General features: G+C 37.3%; 1 protein-coding gene and 2 long non-coding RNA genes across 5 annotated transcripts in view; 2 read left to right on the forward strand and 1 right to left on the reverse strand.

Annotated features, from left to right (window-relative positions):
* Positions 1 to 20,333, reverse strand: part of LOC116943721 (coiled-coil domain-containing protein 89) — an 86,125-nt gene that overhangs the window by 11,735 nt on the left and 54,057 nt on the right. The gene's annotated exons all lie outside the window — the stretch shown is intronic.
* LOC142925104 (uncharacterized) lies at positions 607 to 3,153 on the forward strand. The gene is made up of 3 exons (XR_012942208.1): positions 607 to 773; positions 1,627 to 1,788; positions 2,835 to 3,153. It is a non-coding gene; the product is annotated as an uncharacterized LOC142925104 (long non-coding RNA).
* On the forward strand, positions 11,606 to 14,166 carry LOC142925107 (uncharacterized). The gene is made up of 3 exons (XR_012942211.1): positions 11,606 to 11,776; positions 12,630 to 12,791; positions 13,838 to 14,166. It is a non-coding gene; the product is annotated as an uncharacterized LOC142925107 (long non-coding RNA).

Genomic DNA, 20,333 nt, shown 5'->3' on the forward strand with positions numbered 1-20,333 from the left:
GTGCTCTTATGTGTTTCAAATTAATACAAAGAATGACACGTCTGTAAACTATGAATGTTTCAAATGTGAATTTTGTTTTATTTTCATTGCAGCTTGCTATTACATAATGCCTATCCCGAAGATAACATACTCCTCCTCAAGTGATGAGCAAACATCGGCAAAATCAGCAAGTTCTGAGGTGGACTCTCATGAATCCTGGACCCCAAACAAACATGACAGGTGCGCCTTATACTCATCGCAAATGCTCACATCAAGGACATGTTTACTTAAGATAATTATAAGAATCATCGGTACATTTGCTGTCATTAATTTTTCTCTGTAATTTTTCCAGCAACCCATACATACAATTCCAGTTCCCTCCAGGGAATGAAGTTATTGGTATACAAATCAAGGGCAAGGAAGAAAAGAATGAGTGGGTTACAAAATTCACAATTTCCTACAGTGTTGATGGAATTGTATGGATTCCACTAAACAAGGTAATACTTTTACAGGCGTCAATGAATCTGAACATGTTAATTGTGCGAGTGTTGTGGAACAACATGTAACTTTACAATTACAATGCAAGTATGCTGACGGGATATTTTAAACCATCTTCATAATGACTGCTTTTATTTTTCAGATATTTGACGGCAACTCTGAGGAACACCCGGAAACCATCATTTATTTCAGCCCATCTATCCCATCCAATGCTGCTTATGTCCGTGTTTATCCTATTGAATATCATGAGCACATCAGCTTACTTGCTCAACTTCTCCAAGCCTGCTACCCTGTTGGTAAATTACCTATTCCTTATTTTTTTTCTCCCACTTTATTGTCAAACGTACTGCTTGGCATCAGCAAGAAAATATCTAACCTAGCTTTCAGCTGCTACTAAAAGATGATTCCCAACATATAATGTATATTAATAAAGTATGTAAATAATTGGCCACATTAAACATTTTAACACCTTCATCATGGTACTCATCATTATTTTAATATCACGATACATATGATATCTAAAAAAGTGTATTGCAAAAGTAATTCATTCATATTATGATTGTATCCTGAAATGTATACGTAGTACATATATATATCACTATCCTGCTTTTACGGTTTTCTTAAACACAACATATATTCGTTTTAGCTCATGTTTCTTCTCAAAAGTTTTCAACTGGTGGTATTTGTACAATATGTGAAGTTAAAACACATTAATTTAACAGTTGTAATGAGTAATATTCTTTGGGTCTTTCGGTAAAGCCACATAGATAGAAACAAATTATCAAAATCACGATGTTTCGATCGCAACACAAACAATCGTCTTTTTCACCTGAAGACGATTGCTTGTTGTTGCGAGCGAAACGTCGTGATTTTTATTTTAGCTATTTTTTCTATCTACGTGGCTTTACCGAAAGACCCAAAGATTATGACTGCTTGCAGTCACGAACGCTTGTAATGAATAATGTTATCAATTAAGTTAGTCATTGCATGCAAGTACTGTTCACATGCAGAATGTGTACACGTATTTGCAATAATATACTACCCAGATAGCAATTTTCTATTCTAATACTATACACAACTGAATAAAAATCTACATAATGTAATAAAACATTTTACGTACTTTTCTAATGACATTTTTACCCTGTCTAGCCTCTACAACACCGGAAGAACACACAACTTACACCAGTCAGACACTCAAAACAACAAAAACAACACAAAGATCCTCGACTTCGAAGACGACTGGACATACAACTACACCTGGAGGATCTGCTTTACCACTCACAGAATCTCTGCCACCATTTACAATGCCGCGTAAGTTTAAATAGTAATATTCCACGTGCCTATGTTCATGTCCTTATAATGTTTTCAGCAATTAGTTACTTTTTTTCAGGCGAGAGTGGAGAAGAAACTAAATGGAAATTGTGAAAAATAGTAATAACATGAAGTTGGGTTTATTATTAAAATGTATTAATTTTCTCGTGTTAAAATTAAAATTATTGCACCAAATAATGAAGATGGTCCTATAGTTTTGATGTGATTTAGATTGGAGGCAAGCCATGGAAATCAGGTAGTGGTCCACACTCATTGTAGTGGTGGTATCCATCATTCTACCATCTTTGGTTGGAAAGGAATGTAAACGTTTTTCGTTATTCATTCAAACGTTCTTCCATGCGTCTATTCCATACATTGGAGCTAGGGGAAATCCGAGCAGGTCCAAACAGACACATAAGATCTCTACAACTCATGCACAAGTCGAAAGTGGCATTCCACAATGAGGGGAGGTCATGGCAAGGATACCATACTATTCAAATGATGTGCATCATGCGTGCTCTGCTGCATTATGGTGTAAATTCCAAAATGAATCTACTTGGCCCCATCAGAATATGGCCAGCAACTGAGTTACCATCTCATGTATTTATGTATATGAACGAAGATGACTTGTATAACATTCAATATACACAAATGGAATGTATCTATATGCATTACGCATATTTATCATATACACAAACATATGCTTCTAGTCGTACAGTTGAAGAGTAATATGCACATCATTTGTGGGATCATTTAAATAAATGTTAAAAGCAATTACAATATAATAATCTCAACATTATGTATGCATGCAGCACAACCAAATATTAAACACAATCATAGTAGGATTAAGCAATATTTGTAGCTATACCAAAGGGTTTTTAATAAGTTAACTATTATATACCGTATGATACAAGTTAGACAGAAATATCATCCTGCAATATATTTACATTTAAAAAATTAAATTTACTCCTTTCATTGGTTCATGCTTCACATATTTCTACGTATGAAGAAGGAAAAACTAACTTCCTATGCTTTTCTTACATCAGCATTCACATCCCCACCTGTTTCTACTACTACTCCAAAAAAATCCACTACAACGAAGGTTTCCACTACTCTCAAGACTCAGTCAACTACACGTAAGACCTTTATACTTAGTCTCTGAAAGTCTTGGGCTGATATGAATACTAACAATACGTGATCATACTCTAATTGGAGAAAAAAACATCGATAATGAAGTACACTGCCAAATATCATTTGTATGTAAAATGAAAACATTTCTACCAGAAACATTACATCTCTCATTTTAACAACAAAATATGACACGTCTGTAAAATACAAGTGTTCTTATATGTTTCATATTAATACAAAATATGAGAAGTCTGCAAACTATGAGTGCTTCTAATGTGCATTTTGATTGATTTTCATTGCAGCTTGCTATTACATAATGCCTATTCCAAAGATAACATACTCCTCCTCAAGTGATGAGCAAACATCGGCAAAATCAGCAAGTTCTGAGGTGGACTCTCATGAATCCTGGACCCCAAACAAACATGACAGGTGCGCCTTATACTCATCACAAATGCCCACATCAAGGACATGTTTACTTAAGATAATTATAAGAATCATCGGTACATTTGCTGTCATTAATTTTTCTCTGTAATTTTTACAGCAACCCATACATACAATTCCAGTTCCCTCCAGGGAATGAAGTTATTGGTATACAAATCAAGGGCAAGGAAGAAAAGAACGAGTGGGTTACAAAATTCACAATTTCCTACAGTGTTGATGAAATTGTATGGATTCCACTAAACAAGGTAATACTTTTACAGTCGTCAATGAATCTGAACATGTTAATTGTGCGAGTGTTGTGGAATAACATGTAATTTTACAATCACAATGCAGTATGCTGACGGGATATTTTAAACCATCTTCGTAATGACTGCTTTTATTTTTCAGATATTTGACGGCAACTCTGAGGAACACCCGGAAACCATCATTTATTTCAGCCCATCTATACCATCCAATGCTGCTTATGTCCGTGTTTATCCTATTGAATATCATGAGCACATCAGCTTACTTGCTCAACTTCTCCAAGCCTGCTACCCTGTTGGTAAATGACCTATTCCTTATTTTTTCTACCACTTTATTGTCAAACGTACTGCTTGGCATCAACAAGAAAATAACTAACCTTGCATATTTTCCCTCATATCAGCTTCCACATCTGCACCTGTAACTTCAAGCAAATCACCAGTATCTACGACTACTCCGAAAGAAACCAGTAAAACAAAGGTTTACACTACTCCAGCAGAAACCACGACCACAAAGGTTTCCACAACTGTCAAGACTCAGTCAACTACACGTAAGGCTTTTATATTCATTCTAAGTCTCTGGAGTTCTTGGGCTTAAGGAAAACGTATTACTTCACGATCATACTCTAGTTGACAAAATAGTAAATAATGTAATGCATTGGGATGTACTTCCTTTTATATATGTACTAGCTTGACTACCCGGCTTGACTGCCCGGCTTCGCCCAGGACTTGGATTCTTGTCTTGGATTAATACACGGCCTACGCGGAGGGTTGGGGGGTGATGCGTGACGTCAGCCGGCACACAGCGTAACGCTGACGCATGCGGGTGACATGACAAAGATGTGACGTCACCACTCACTTGCGTGCAAAATATATCCATTATTGTGCCACCCCCCCAAAATATAAAAGTCTATCTTTATACTTTTTGCATTGTGTCCAGCCTGGAAAATACCCACATGCCAATTTTAAAGTTTGTTGCATGTCGGGAAGTATGCTAAACATTTCGAACAGACACGCATATTCACAAATTTCCCTTATATTATACGTGTATAAATCTAACTGCAAAAACTGGGCCGCAATCATTAAGATTCCTCTTATATGTTGTTTCATATTAATACAAAATATGACAAGTCTGTAAACTATGAATGTTTCAAATGTGAATTTTGTTTGATTTTCATTGCAGCTTGCTATTACATAATGCCTATCCCGAAGATAACATACTCCTCCTCAAGTGATGAGCAAACATCGGCAAAATCAGCAAGTTCTGAGGTGGACTCTCATGAATCCTGGACCCCAAACAAACATGACAGGTGCGCCTTATACTCATCACAAATGCCCACATCAAGGACATGTTTACTTAAGATAATTATAAGAATCATCGGTACATTTGCTGTCATTAATTTTTCTCTGTAATTTTTCCAGCAACCCATACATACAATTCCAGTTCCCTCCAGGGAATGAAGTTATTGGTATACAAATCAAGGGCAAGGAAGAAAAGAACGAGTGGGTTACAAAATTCACAATTTCCTACAGTGTTGATGGAATTGTATGGATTCCACTAAACAAGGTAATACTTTTACAGTCGTCAATGAATCTGAACATGTTAATTGTGCGAGTGTTGTGGAATAACATGTAATTTTACAATCGCAATGCAAGTATGCTGACGGGATATTTTAAACCATCTTCGTAATGACTGCTTTTATTTTTCAGATATTTGACGGCAACTCTGAGGAACACCCGGAAACCATCATTTATTTCAGCCCATCTATACCATCCAATGCTGCCTATGTCCGTGTTTATCCTATTGAATATCATGAGCACATCAGCTTACTTGCTCAACTTCTCCAAGCCTGCTACCCTGTTGGTAAATGACCTATTCCTTATTTTTTCTACCACTTTATTGTCAAACGTACTGCTTGGCATCAACAAGAAAATAACTAACCTTGCATATTTTCCCTCATATCAGCTTCCACATCTGCACCTGTAACTTCAAGCAAATCACCAGTGTCTACGACTACTCCGAAAGAAACCACTAAAACAAAGGTTTACACTACTCCAGCAGAAACCACGACCACAAAGGTTTCCACAACTGTCAAGACTCAGTCAACTACACGTAAGGCTTTTATATTCATTCTAAGTCTTTGGAGTTCTTGGGCTTAAGGAAAACGTATTACTTCACGATCATACTCTAGTTGACAAAATAGTAAATAATGTAATGCATTGGGATGTACTTCCTTTTATATATGTACTAGCTTGACTACCCGGCTTGACTGCCCGGCTTCGCCCGGGACTTGGATTCTTGTCTTGGATTAATACACGGCCTACGCGGAGGGTTGGGGGGTGATGCGTGACGTCAGCCGGCACACAGCGTAACGCTGACGCATGCGGGTGACATGACAAAGATGTGACGTCACCACTCACTTGCGTGCAAAATATATCCATTATTGTGCCTCCCCCCCAAAATATAAAAGTCTATCTTTATACTTTTTGCATTGTGTCCAGCCTGGAAAATACCCACATGCCAATTTTAAAGTTTGTTGCATGTCGGGAAGTATGCTAAACATTTCGAACAGACACGCATATTCACAAATTTCCCTTATATTATACGTGTATAAATCTAACTGCAAAAACTGGGCCGCAATCATTAAGATTCCTCTTATATGTTGTTTCATATTAATACAAAATATGACAAGTCTGTAAACTATGAATGTTTCAAATGTGAATTTTGTTTGATTTTCATTGCAGCTTGCTATTACATAATGCCTATCCCGAAGATAACATACTCCTCCTCAAGTGATGAGCAAACATCGGCAAAATCAGCAAGTTCTGAGGTGGACTCTCATGAATCCTGGACCCCAAACAAACATGACAGGTGCGCCTTATACTCATCACAAATGCCCACATCAAGGACATGATTACCTAAGATAATTATAAGAATCATCGGTACATTTGCTGTCATTAATTTTTCTCTGTAATTTTTACAGCAACCCATACATACAATTCCAGTTCCCTCCAGGGAATGAAGTTATTGGTATACAAATCAAGGGCAAGGAAGAAAAGAATGAGTGGGTTACAAAATTCACAATTTCCTACAGTGTTGATGGAATTGTATGGATTCCACTAAACAAGGTAATACTTTTACAGTCGTCAATGAATCTGAACATGTTAATTGTGCGAGTGTTGTGGAATAACATGTAATTTTACAATCACAATGCAGTATGCTGACGGGATATTTTAAACCATCTTCGTAATGACTGCTTTTATTTTTCAGATATTTGACGGCAACTCTGAGGAACACCCGGAAACCATCATTTATTTCAGCCCATCTATACCATCCAATGCTGCTTATGTCCGTGTTTATCCTATTGAATATCATGAGCACATCAGCTTACTTGCTCAACTTCTCCAAGCCTGCTACCCTGTTGGTAAATGACCTATTCCTTATTTTTTCTACCATTTTATTGTCAAACGTACTGCTTGGCATCAACAAGAAAATAACTAACCTTGCATATTTTCCCTCATATCAGCTTCCACATCTGCACCTGTAACTTCAAGCAAATCACCAGTGTCTACGACTACTCCGAAAGAAACCAGTAAAACAAAGGTTTACACTACTCCAGCAGAAACCACGACCACAAAGGTTTCCACAACTGTCAAGACTCAGTCAACTACACGTAAGGCTTTTATATTCATTCTAAGTCTCTGGAGTTCTTGGGCTTAAGGAACACGTATTACTTCACGATCATACTCTAGTTGACAAAATAGTAAATAATGTAATGCATTGGGATGTACTTCCTTTTATATATGTACTAGCTTGACTACCCGGCTTGACTGCCCGGCTTCGCCCAGGACTTGGATTCTTGTCTTTGATTAATACACGGCCTACGCGGAGGGTTGGGGGGTGATGCGTGACGTCAGCCGGCACACAGCGTAACGCTGACGCATGCGGGTGACATGACAAAGATGTGACGTCACCACTCACTTGCGTGCAAAATATATCCATTATTGTGCCTCCCCCCCAAAATATAAAAGTCTATCTTTATACTTTTGCATTGTGTCCAGCCTGGAAAATACCCACATGCCAATTTTAAAGTTTGTTGCATGTCGGGAAGTATGCTAAACATTTCGAACAGACACGCATATTCACAAATTTCCCTTATATTATACGTGTATAAATCTAACTGCAAAAACTGGGCCGCAATCATTAAGATTCCTCTTATATGTTGTTTCATATTAATACAAAATATGACAAGTCTGTAAACTATGAATGTTTCAAATGTGAATTTTGTTTGATTTTCATTGCAGCTTGCTATTACATAATGCCTATCCCGAAGATAACATACTCCTCCTCAAGTGATGAGCAAACATCGGCAAAATCAGCAAGTTCTGAGGTGGACTCTCATGAATCCTGGACCCCAAACAAACATGACAGGTGCGCCTTATACTCATCACAAATGCCCACATCAAGGACATGTTTACTTAAGATAATTATAAGAATCATCGGTACATTTGCTGTCATTAATTTTTCTCTGTAATTTTACAGCAACCCATACATACAATTCCAGTTCCCTCCAGGGAATGAAGTTATTGGTATACAAATCAAGGGCAAGGAAGAAAAGAATGAGTGGGTTACAAAATTCACAATTTCCTACAGTGTTGATGGGATTGTATGGATTCCACTAAACAAGGTAATACTTTTACAGTCGTCAATGAATCTGAACATGTTAATTGTGCGAGTGTTGTGGAATAACATGTAATTTTACAATCACAATGCAAGTATGCTGACGGGATATTTTAAACCATCTTTGTAATGACTGCTTTTATTTTTCAGATATTTGACGGCAACTCTGAGGAACACCCGGAAACCATCATTTATTTCAGCCCATCTATCCCATCCAATGCTGCTTATGTCCGTGTTTATCCTATTGAATATCATGAGCACATCAGCTTACTTGCTCAACTTCTCCAAGCCTGCTACCCTGTTGGTAAATTACCTATTCCTTATTTTTTCTCCCACTTTACTGTCAAACGTACTGCTTGGCATCAACACGAAAATAACTAACCTTGCATATTTTCCCTCATATCAGCTTCCACATCTGCACCTGTAACTTCAAGCAAATCACCAGTGTCTACGACTACTCCGAAAGAAACCAGTAAAACAAAGGTTTACACTACTCCAGCAGAAACCACGACCACAAAGGTTTCCACAACTGTCAAGACTCAGTCAACTACACGTAAGGCTTTTATACTCATTCTAAGTCTTTGGAGTTCTTGGGCTTAAGGAAAACGTATTACTTCACGATCATACTCCAATTGACAAAATAGTAAATAATGTAATGCATTGGGATGTACTTCCTTTTATATATGTACTAGCTTTACTACCCGGCTTGACTACCCGGCTTCGCCCGGGACTTGGATTCCTGTCTTGGATTAATACACGGCCTACGCGGGGGGTTGGGGGGTGATGCGTGACGTCAGCCGGCACACAGCGTAACGCTGACGCATGCGGGTGACATGACAAAGATGTGACGTCACCACTCACTTGCGTGCAAAATATATCCATTATTGTGCCTCCCCCCCCCCCCCAAAATATAAAAGTCTATCTTTATTCTTTTTGCATTGTGTCCAGCCTGGAAAATACCCACATGCCAATTTTAAAGTTTGTTGCATGTCGGGAAGTATGCTAAACATTTAGAACAGACACGCATATTCACAAATTTCCCTTATATTATACGTGTATAAATCTAACTGGAAAAACTGTGCCGCAATCATTAAGATTCCTCTTATATGTTGTTTCATATTGATACAAAATATGACAAGTCTGTAAACTATGAATGTTTCAAATGTGAATTTTGTTTGATTTTCATTGCAGCTTGCTATTACATAATGCCTATCCCGAAGATAACATACTCCTCCTCAAGTGATGAGCAAACATCGGCAAAATCAGCAAGTTCTGAGGTGGACTCTCATGAATCCTGGACCCCAAACAAACATGACAGGTGCGCCTTATTCTCTTTGCAAATGCCCACATCAAGGACATGTTTACTTAAGATAATTATAAGAATCATCGGTACATTTGCTGTCATTAATTTTTCTCTGTAATTTTTCCAGCAACCCATACATACAATTCCAGTTCCCTCCAGGGAATGAAGTTATTGGTATACAAATCAAGGGCAAGGAAGAAAAGAATGAGTGGGTTACAAAATTCACAATTTCCTACAGTGTTGATGGAATTGTTTGGATTCCACTAAACAAGGTAATACTTTTACAGTCGTCAATGAATCTGAACATGTTAATTGTGCGAGTGTTGTGGAATAACATGTAATTTTACAATCACAATGCAAGAATGCTGACGGGATATTTTAAACCATCTTTGTAATGACTGCTTTTATTTTTCAGATATTTGACGGCAACTCTGAGGAACACCCGGAAACCATCATTTATTTCAGCCCATCTATCCCATCCAATGCTGCTTATGTCCGTGTTTATCCTATTGAATATCATGAGCACATCAGCTTACTTGCTCAACTTCTCCAAGCCTGCTACCCAGTTGGTAAATTACCTATTCCTTATTTTTTTTCTCTCACTTTACTGTCAAACGTACCTCTTGGCATCAACAAGAAAATAACTAACCTTGCATATTTTCCCTCATATCAGCTTCCACATCTGCACCTGTAACTTCAAGCAAATCACCAGTGTCTACGACGACTCCGAAAGAAACCACTAAAACAAAGGTTTATACTACTCCAGCAGAAACCACGACCACAAAGGTTTCCACAACTGTCAAGACTCAGTCAACTACACGTAAGGGTTTTATAATCATTCTAAGTATCTGGAGTTCTTGGGCTTAAAGAAAACGTATTACTTCACGATCAAACTCTAGTTGACAAAATAGTAAATAATGTAATGCATTGGGATGTACTTCCTTTTATATATGTACTAGCTTGACTACCCGTCTTGACTGCCCGGCTTCGCCCGGGACTTGGATTCTTGTCTTGGATTAATACACGGCCTACGCGGAGGGTTGGGGGGTGATGCGTGACGTCAGCCGGCACACAGCGTAACGCTGACGCATGCGGGTGACATAACAAAGATGTGACGTCACCACTCACTTTGGTGCAAAATATATCCATTATTGTGCCTCCCCCCCCCCCCCCCACCAATATAAAAGTCTACCTTTATTCTTTTTGCATTGTTTCCAGTCTGGAAAATACCCACATGCCAATTTTAAAGTTTGTTGCATGTCGGGAAGTATGCTAAACATTTCGAACAGACACGCATATTCACAAATTTCCCTTATATTATACGTGTATAAATCTAACTGGAAAAACTGTGCCGCAATCATTAAGATTCCACTTATATGTTGTTTCATATTAATACAAAATATGACAAGTCTGTAAACTATAAGTGCTCTTATGTGTTTCAAATTAATACAAAGAATGACACGTCTGTAAACTATGAATGTTTCAAATGTGAATTTTGTTTTATTTTCATTGCAGCTTGCTATTACATAATGCCTATCCCGAAGATAACATACTCCTCCTCAAGTGATGAGCAAACATCGGCAAAATCAGCAAGTTCTGAGGTGGACTCTCATGAATCCTGGACCCCAAACAAACATGACAGGTGCGCCTTATACTCATCGCAAATGCTCACATCAAGGACATGTTTACTTAAGATAATTATAAGAATCATCGGTACATTTGCTGTCATTAATTTTTCTCTGTAATTTTTCCAGCAACCCATACATACAATTCCAGTTCCCTCCAGGGAATGAAGTTATTGGTATACAAATCAAGGGCAAGGAAGAAAAGAATGAGTGGGTTACAAAATTCACAATTTCCTACAGTGTTGATGGAATTGTATGGATTCCACTAAACAAGGTAATACTTTTACAGGCGTCAATGAATCTGAACATGTTAATTGTGCGAGTGTTGTGGAACAACATGTAACTTTACAATTACAATGCAAGTATGCTGACGGGATATTTTAAACCATCTTCATAATGACTGCTTTTATTTTTCAGATATTTGACGGCAACTCTGAGGAACACCCGGAAACCATCATTTATTTCAGCCCATCTATCCCATCCAATGCTGCTTATGTCCGTGTTTATCCTATTGAATATCATGAGCACATCAGCTTACTTGCTCAACTTCTCCAAGCCTGCTACCCTGTTGGTAAATTACCTATTCCTTATTTTTTTTCTCCCACTTTATTGTCAAACGTACTGCTTGGCATCAGCAAGAAAATATCTAACCTAGCTTTCAGCTGCTACTTAAAGATGATTCCCAACATATAATGTATATTAATAAAGTATGTAAATAATTGGCCACATTAAACATTTTAACACCTTCATCATGGTACTCATCATTATTTTAATATCACGATACATATGATATCTAAAAAAGTGTATTGCAAAAGTAATTCATTCATATTATGATTGTATCCTGAAATGTATACGTAGTACATATATATATCACTATCCTGCTTTTACGGTTTTCTTAAACACAACATATATTCGTTTTAGCTCATGTTTCTTCTCAAAAGTTTTCAACTGGTGGTATTTGTACAATATGTGAAGTTAAAACACATTAATTTAACAGTTGTAATGAGTAATATTCTTTGGGTCTTTCGGTAAAGCCACATAGATAGAAACAAATTATCAAAATCACGATGTTTCAATCGCAACACAAACAATCGTCTTTTTCACCTGAAGACGATTGCTTGTTGTTGCGAGCGAAACGTCGTGATTTTTATTTTAGCTATTTTTTCTATCTACGTGGCTTTACCGAAAGACCCAAAGATTATGACTGCTTGCAGTCACGAACGCTTGTAATGAATAATGTTATCAATTAAGTTAGTCATTGCATGCAAGTACTGTTCACATGCAGAATGTGTACACGTATTTGCAATAATATACTACCCAGATAGCAATTTTCTATTCTAATACTATACACAACTGAATAAAAATCTACATAATGTAATAAAACATTTTACGTACTTTTCTAATGACATTTTTACCCTGTCTAGCCTCTACAACACCGGAAGAACACACAACTTACACCAGTCAGACACTCAAAACAACAAAAACAACACAAAAATCCTCGACTTCGAAGACGACTGGACATACAACTACACCTGGAGGATCTGCTTTACCACTCACAGAATCTCTGCCACCATTTACAATGCCGCGTAAGTTTAAATAGTAATATTCCACGTGCCTATGTTCATGTCCTTATAATGTTTTCAGCAATTAGTTACTTTTTTTCAGGCGAGAGTGGAGAAGAAACTAAATGGAAATTGTGAAAAATAGTAATAACATGAAGTTGGGTTTATTATTAAAATGTATTAATTTTCTCGTGTTAAAATTAAAATTATTGCACCAAATAATGAAGATGGTCCTATAGTTTTGATGTGATTTAGATTGGAGGCAAGCCATGGAAATCAGGTAGTGGTCCACACTCATTGTAGTGGTGGTATCCATCATTCTACCATCTTTGGTTGGAAAGGAATGTAAACGTTTTTCGTTATTCATTCAAACGTTCTTCCATGCGTCTATTCCATACATTGGAGCTAGGGGAAATCCGAGCAGGTCCAAACAGACACATAAGATCTCTACAACTCATGCACAAGTCGAAAGTGGCATTCCACAATGAGGGGAGGTCATGGCAAGGATACCATACTATTCAAATGATGTGCATCATGCGTGCTCTGCTGCATTATGGTGTAAATTCCAAAATGAATCTACTTGGCCCCATCAGAATATGGCCAGCAACTGAGTTACCATCTCATGTATTTATGTATATGAACGAAGATGACTTGTATAACATTCAATATACACAAATAGAATGTATCTATATGCATTACGCATATTTATCATATACACAAACATATGCTTCTAGTCGTACAGTTGAAGAGTAATATGCACATCATTTGTGGGATCATTTAAATAAATGTTAAAAGCAATTACAATATAATAATCTCAACATTATGTATGCATGCAGCACAACCAAATATTAAACACAATCATAGTAGGATTAAGCAATATTTGTAGCTATACCAAAGGGTTTTTAATAAGTTAACTATTATATACCGTATGATACAAGTTAGACAGAAATATCACCCTGCAATATATTTACATTTAAAAAATTAAATTTACTCCTTTCATTGGTTCATGCTTCACATATTTCTACGTATGAAGAAGGAAAAACTAACTTCCTATGCTTTTCTTACATCAGCATTCACATCCCCACCTGTTTCTACTACTACTCCAAAAAAATCCACTACAACGAAGGTTTCCACTACTCTCAAGACTCAGTCAACTACACGTAAGACCTTTATACTTAGTCTCTGAAAGTCTTGGGCTGATATGAATACTAACAATACGTGATCATACTCTAATTGGAGAAAAAAACATCGATAATGAAGTACACTGCCAAATATCATTTGTATGTAAAATGAAAACATTTCTACCAGAAACATTACATCTCTCATTTTAACAACAAAATATGACACGTCTGTAAAATACAAGTGTTCTTATATGTTTCATATTAATACAAAATATGAGAAGTCTGCAAACTATGAGCGCTTCTAATGTGCATTTTGATTGATTTTCATTGCAGCTTGCTATTACATAATGCCTATTCCAAAGATAACATACTCCTCCTCAAGTGATGAGCAAACATCGGCAAAATCAGCAAGTTCTGAGGTGGACTCTCATGAATCCTGGACCCCAAACAAACATGACAGGTGCGCCTTATACTCATCACAAATGCCCACATCAAGGACATGTTTACTTAAGATAATTATAAGAATCATCGGTACATTTGCTGTCATTAATTTTTCTCTGTAATTTTTACAGCAACCCATACATACAATTCCAGTTCCCTCCAGGGAATGAAGTTATTGGTATACAAATCAAGGGCAAGGAAGAAAAGAACGAGTGGGTTACAAAATTCACAATTTCCTACAGTGTTGATGAAATTGTATGGATTCCACTAAACAAGGTAATACTTTTACAGTCGTCAATGAATCTGAACATGTTAATTGTGCGAGTGTTGTGGAATAACATGTAATTTTACAATCACAATGCAGTATGCTGACGGGATATTTTAAACCATCTTCGTAATGACTGCTTTTATTTTTCAGATATTTGACGGCAACTCTGAGGAACACCCGGAAACCATCATTTATTTCAGCCCATCTATACCATCCAATGCTGCTTATGTCCGTGTTTATCCTATTGAATATCATGAGCACATCAGCTTACTTGCTCAACTTCTCCAAGCCTGCTACCCTGTTGGTAAATTACCTATTCCTTATTTTTTCTACCACTTTATTGTCAAACGTACTGCTTGGCATCAACAAGAAAATAACTAACCTTGCATATTTTCCCTCATATCAGCTTCCACATCTGCACCTGTAACTTCAAGCAAATCACCAGTATCTACGACTACTCCGAAAGAAACCACTAAAACAAAGGTTTACACTACTCCAGCAGAAACCACGACCACAAAGGTTTCCACAACTGTCAAGACTCAGTCAACTACACGTAAGGCTTTTATATTCATTCTAAGTCTCTGGAGTTCTTGGGCTTAAGGAAAACGTATTACTTCACGATCATACTCTAGTTGACAAAATAGTAAATAATGTAATGCATTGGGATGTGCTTCCTTTTATATATGTACTAGCTTGACTACCCGGCTTGACTGCCCGGCTTCGCCCAGGACTTGGATTCTTGTCTTGGATTAATACACGGCCTACGCGGAGGGTTGGGGGGTGATGCGTGACGTCAGCCGGCACACAGCGTAACGCTGACGCATGCGGGTGACATGACAAAGATGTGACGTCACCACTCACTTGCGTGCAAAATATATCCATTATTGTGTCTCCCCCCCAAAATATAAAAGTCTATCTTTATACTTTTTGCATTGTGTCCAGCCTGGAAAATACCCACATGCCAGTTTTAAAGTTTGTTGCATGTCGGGAAGTATGCTAAACATTTCGAACAGACACGCATATTCACAAATTTCCCTTATATTATACGTGTATAAATCTAACTGCAAAAACTGGGCCGCAATCATTAAGATTCCTCTTATATGTTGTTTCATATTAATACAAAATATGACATGTCTGTAAACTATGAATGTTTCAAATGTGAATTTTGTTTGATTTTCATTGCAGCTTGCTATTACATAATGCCTATCCCGAAGATAACATACTCCTCCTCAAGTGATGAGCAAACATCGGCAAAATCAGCAAGTTCTGAGGTGGACTCTCATGAATCCTGGACCCCAAACAAACATGACAGGTGCGCCTTATACTCATCACAAATGCCCACATCAAGGACATGTTTACTTAAGATAATTATAAGAATCATCGGTACATTTGCTGTCATTAATTTTTCTCTGTAATTTTTACAGCAACCCATACATACAATTCCAGTTCCCTCCAGGGAATGAAGTTATTGGTATACAAATCAAGGGCAAGGAAGAAAAGAATGAGTGGGTTACAAAATTCACAATTTCCTACAGTGTTGATGGAATTGTATGGATTCCACTAAACAAGGTAATACTTTTACAGTCGTCAATGAATCTGAACATGTTAATTGTGCGAGTGTTGTGGAACAACATGTAACTTTACAATCACAATGCAAGTATGCTGACGGGATATTTTAAAGCATCTTCGTAATCACTGCTTTTATTTTTCAGATATATGACGGCAACTCTGAGGAACACCCGGAAACCATCATTTATTTCAGCCCATCTATCCCATCCAATGCTGCTTATGTCCGTGTTTATCCTATTGAATATCATGAGCACATCAGCTTGCTTGCTCAACTTCTCCAAGCCTGCTACCCTGTTGGTAAATTACCTATTCCTTATTGTTTATGTACTACTTTATTGTCAAACGTACTGCTTGGCATCAACAAGAAAATAACTAACCTTGCATATTTTCCCTTACATCAGCCTCTACATCCGCACCTGTAACTACAAGCAAACCAGAAGTCTCTACTACTACTCCGAAAGAAACCACTACAACAAAGGTTTACACTACTCCAGCAGAAACCACGACCACAAAGGTTTACACAACTGTCAAGACTCAGTCAACTACACGTAAGGCTTTTATACTCATTCTAAGTCCCGGAGTTCTTGGGCTTACGTAAAAGTATTACTTCACGATCAAACTCTATTTGACAAAACATTAAATCATGGAATGCATTGGGATGTACTTCCTTCTATACATGTATAAATCTAACTGGAAAAACTGTGCGGCAATCATTAAGATTCCTCTTATATGTTGTTTCATATTATTACAAAAAATGACAAGTCTGTAAACTATGAGGGCTTCTAATGTGAATTTTTATTGATTTTCTTTGCAGCTTGCTATTACATAATGCCTATCCCGAAGATATCATACTCCTCCTCAAGTGATGAGCAAACATCGGCAAAATCAGCAAGTTCTGAAGTGGACTCTCATGAATCCTGGACCCCAAACAAACATGACAGGTGCGCCTTATACTCATCGCAAATGCTCACATCAAGGACATGTTTACTTAAGATAATTATAAGAATCATCGGTACATTTGCTGTCATTAATTTTTCTCTGTAATTTTTACAGCAACCCATACATACAATTCCAGTTCCCTCCGGGGAATGAAGTTATTGGTATACAAATCAAGGGCAAGGAAGAAAAGAATGAGTGGGTTACAAAATTCACAATTTCCTACAGTGTTGATGGAATTGTATGGATTCCACTAAACAAGGTAATACTTTTACAGTCGTCAATGAATCTGAACATGTTAATTGTGCGAGTGTTGTGGAATAACATGTAATTTTACAATCGCAATGCAAGTATGCTGACGGGATATTTTAAACCATCTTCGTAATGACTGCTTTTATTTTTCAGATATTTGACGGCAACTCTGAGGGACACCCGGAAACCATCATTTATTTCAGCCCATCTATCCCATCCAATGCTGCTTATGTCCGTGTTTATCCTATTGAATATCATGAGCACATCAGCTTGCTTGCTCAACTTCTCCAAGCCTGCTACCCTGAGGGTAAATTACCTATTCCTTATTGTTTATGTACTACTTTATTGTCAAACGTACTGCTTGGCATCAACAAGAAAATAACTAACCTTGCATATTTTCCCTTACATCAGCCTCTACATCCGCACCTGTAACTACAAGCAAACCAGAAGTCTCTACTACTACTCCGAAAGAAACCACTAAAACAAAGGTTTACACTACTCCAGCAGAAACCACGACCACAAAGGTTTACACAACTGTCAAGACTCAGTCAACTACACGTAAGGCTTTTATACTCATTCTAAGTCCTGGAGTTCTTGGGCTTACGTAAAACGTATTGCTTCACGATCAAACTCTATTTGACAAAACATTAAATCATGGAATGCATTGGGATGTACTTCCTTCTATACATGTATAAATCTAACTGGAAAAACTGTGCGGCAATCATTAAGATTCCTCTTATATGTTGTTTCATATTATTACAAAAAATGACAAGTCTGTAAACTATGAGGGCTTCTAATGTGAATTTTTATTGATTTTCTTTGCAGCTTGCTATTACATAATGCCTATCCCGAAGATATCATACTCCTCCTCAAGTGATGAGCAAACATCGGCAAAATCAGCAAGTTCTGAAGTGGACTCTCATGAATCCTGGACCCCAAACAAACATGACAGGTGCGCCTTATACTTATCGCAAATGCTCACATCAAGGACATGTTTACTTAAGATAATTATAAGAATCATCGGTACATTTGCTGTCATTAATTTTTCTCTGTAATTTTTACAGCAACCCATACATACAATTCCAGTTCCCTCCAGGGAATGAAGTTATTGGTATACAAATCAAGGGCAAGGAAGAAAAGAATGAGTGGGTTACAAAATTCACAATTTCCTACAGTGTTGATGGAATTGTATGGATTCCACTAAACAAGGTAATACTTTTACAGTCGTCAATGAATCTGAACATGTTAATTGTGCGAGTGTTGTGGAATAACATGTAATTTTACAATCGCAATGCAAGTATGCTGATGGGATATTTTAAACCATCTTCGTAATCACTGCTTTTATTTTTCAGATATTTGACGGCAACTCTGAGGGACACCCGGAAACCATCATTTATTTCAGCCCATCTATCCCATCCAATGCTGCTTATGTCCGTGTTTATCCTATTGAATATCATGAGCACATCAGCTTGCTTGCTCAACTTCTCCAAGCCTGCTACCCTGAGGGTAAATTACCTATTCCTTATTGTTTATGTACTACTTTATTGTCAAACGTACTGCTTGGCATCAACAAGAAAATAACTAACCTTGCATATTTTCCCTTACATCAGCCTCTACATCCGCACCTGTAACTACAAGCAAACCAGAAGTCTCTACTACTACTCCGAAACAAACCACTAAAACAAAGGTTTACACTACTCCAGCAGAAACCACGACCACAAAGGTTTACACAACTGTCAAGACTCAGTCAACTACACGTAAGGCTTTTATACTCATTCTAAGTCCTGGAGTTCTTGGGCTTACGTAAAACGTATTATTTCACGATCAAACTCTATTTGACAAAACATTAAATCATGGAATGCATTGGGATGTACTTCCTTCTATACATGTATAAATCTAACTGGAAAAACTGTGCGGCAATCATTAAGATTCCTCTTATATGTTGTTTCATATTATTACAAAAAATGACAAGTCTGTAAACTATGAGGGCTTCTAATGTGAATTTTTATTGATTTTCTTTGCAGCTTGCTATTATATAATGCCTATCCCGAAGATATCATACTCCTCCTCAAGTGATGAGCAAACATCGGCAAAATCAGCAAGTTCTGAGGTGGACTCTCATGAATCCTGGACCCCAAACAAACATGACAGGTGCGCCTTATACTTATCGCAAATGCTCACATCAAGGGCATGTTTACTTAAGATAATTATAAGAATCATCGGTACATTTGCTGTCATTAATTTTTCTCTGTAATTTTTACAGCAACCCATACATACAATTCCAGTTCCCTCCAGGGAATGAAGTTATTGGTATACAAATCAAGGGCAAGGAAGAAAAGAATGAGTGGGTTACAAAATTCACAATTTCCTACAGTGTTGATGGAATTGTATGGATTCCACTAAACAAGGTAATACTTTTACAGTCGTCAATGAATCTGAACATGTTAATTGTGCGAGTGTTGTGGAATAACATGTAATTTTACAATCGCAATGCAAGTATGCTGATGGGATATTTTAAACCATCTTCGTAATCACTGCTTTTATTTTTCAGATATTTGACGGCAACTCTGAGGGACACCCGGAAACCATCATTTATTTCAGCCCATCTATCCCATCCAATGCTGCTTATGTCCGTGTTTATCCTATTGAATATCATGAGCACATCAGCTTGCTTGCTCAACTTCTCCAAGCCTGCTACCCTGAGGGTAAATTACCTATTCCTTATTGTTTATGTACTACTTTATTGTCAAACGTACTGCTTGGCATCAACAAGAAAATAACTAACCTTGCATATTTTCCCTTACATCAGCCTCTACATCCGCACCTGTAACTACAAGCAAACCAGAAGTCTCTACTACTACTCCGAAACAAACCACTAAAACAAAGGTTTACACTACTCCAGCAGAAACCACGACCACAAAGGTTTACACAACTGTCAAGACTCAGTCAACTACACGTAAGGCTTTTATACTCATTCTA

This window comes from Petromyzon marinus, chromosome 19, assembly GCF_048934315.1.
Source record: "Petromyzon marinus isolate PM22_M1 ecotype Great Lakes invasive population chromosome 19, UKy_Petmar_22M1.pri1.0, whole genome shotgun sequence".
NCBI lineage: Eukaryota > Metazoa > Chordata > Hyperoartia > Petromyzontiformes > Petromyzontidae > Petromyzon > Petromyzon marinus.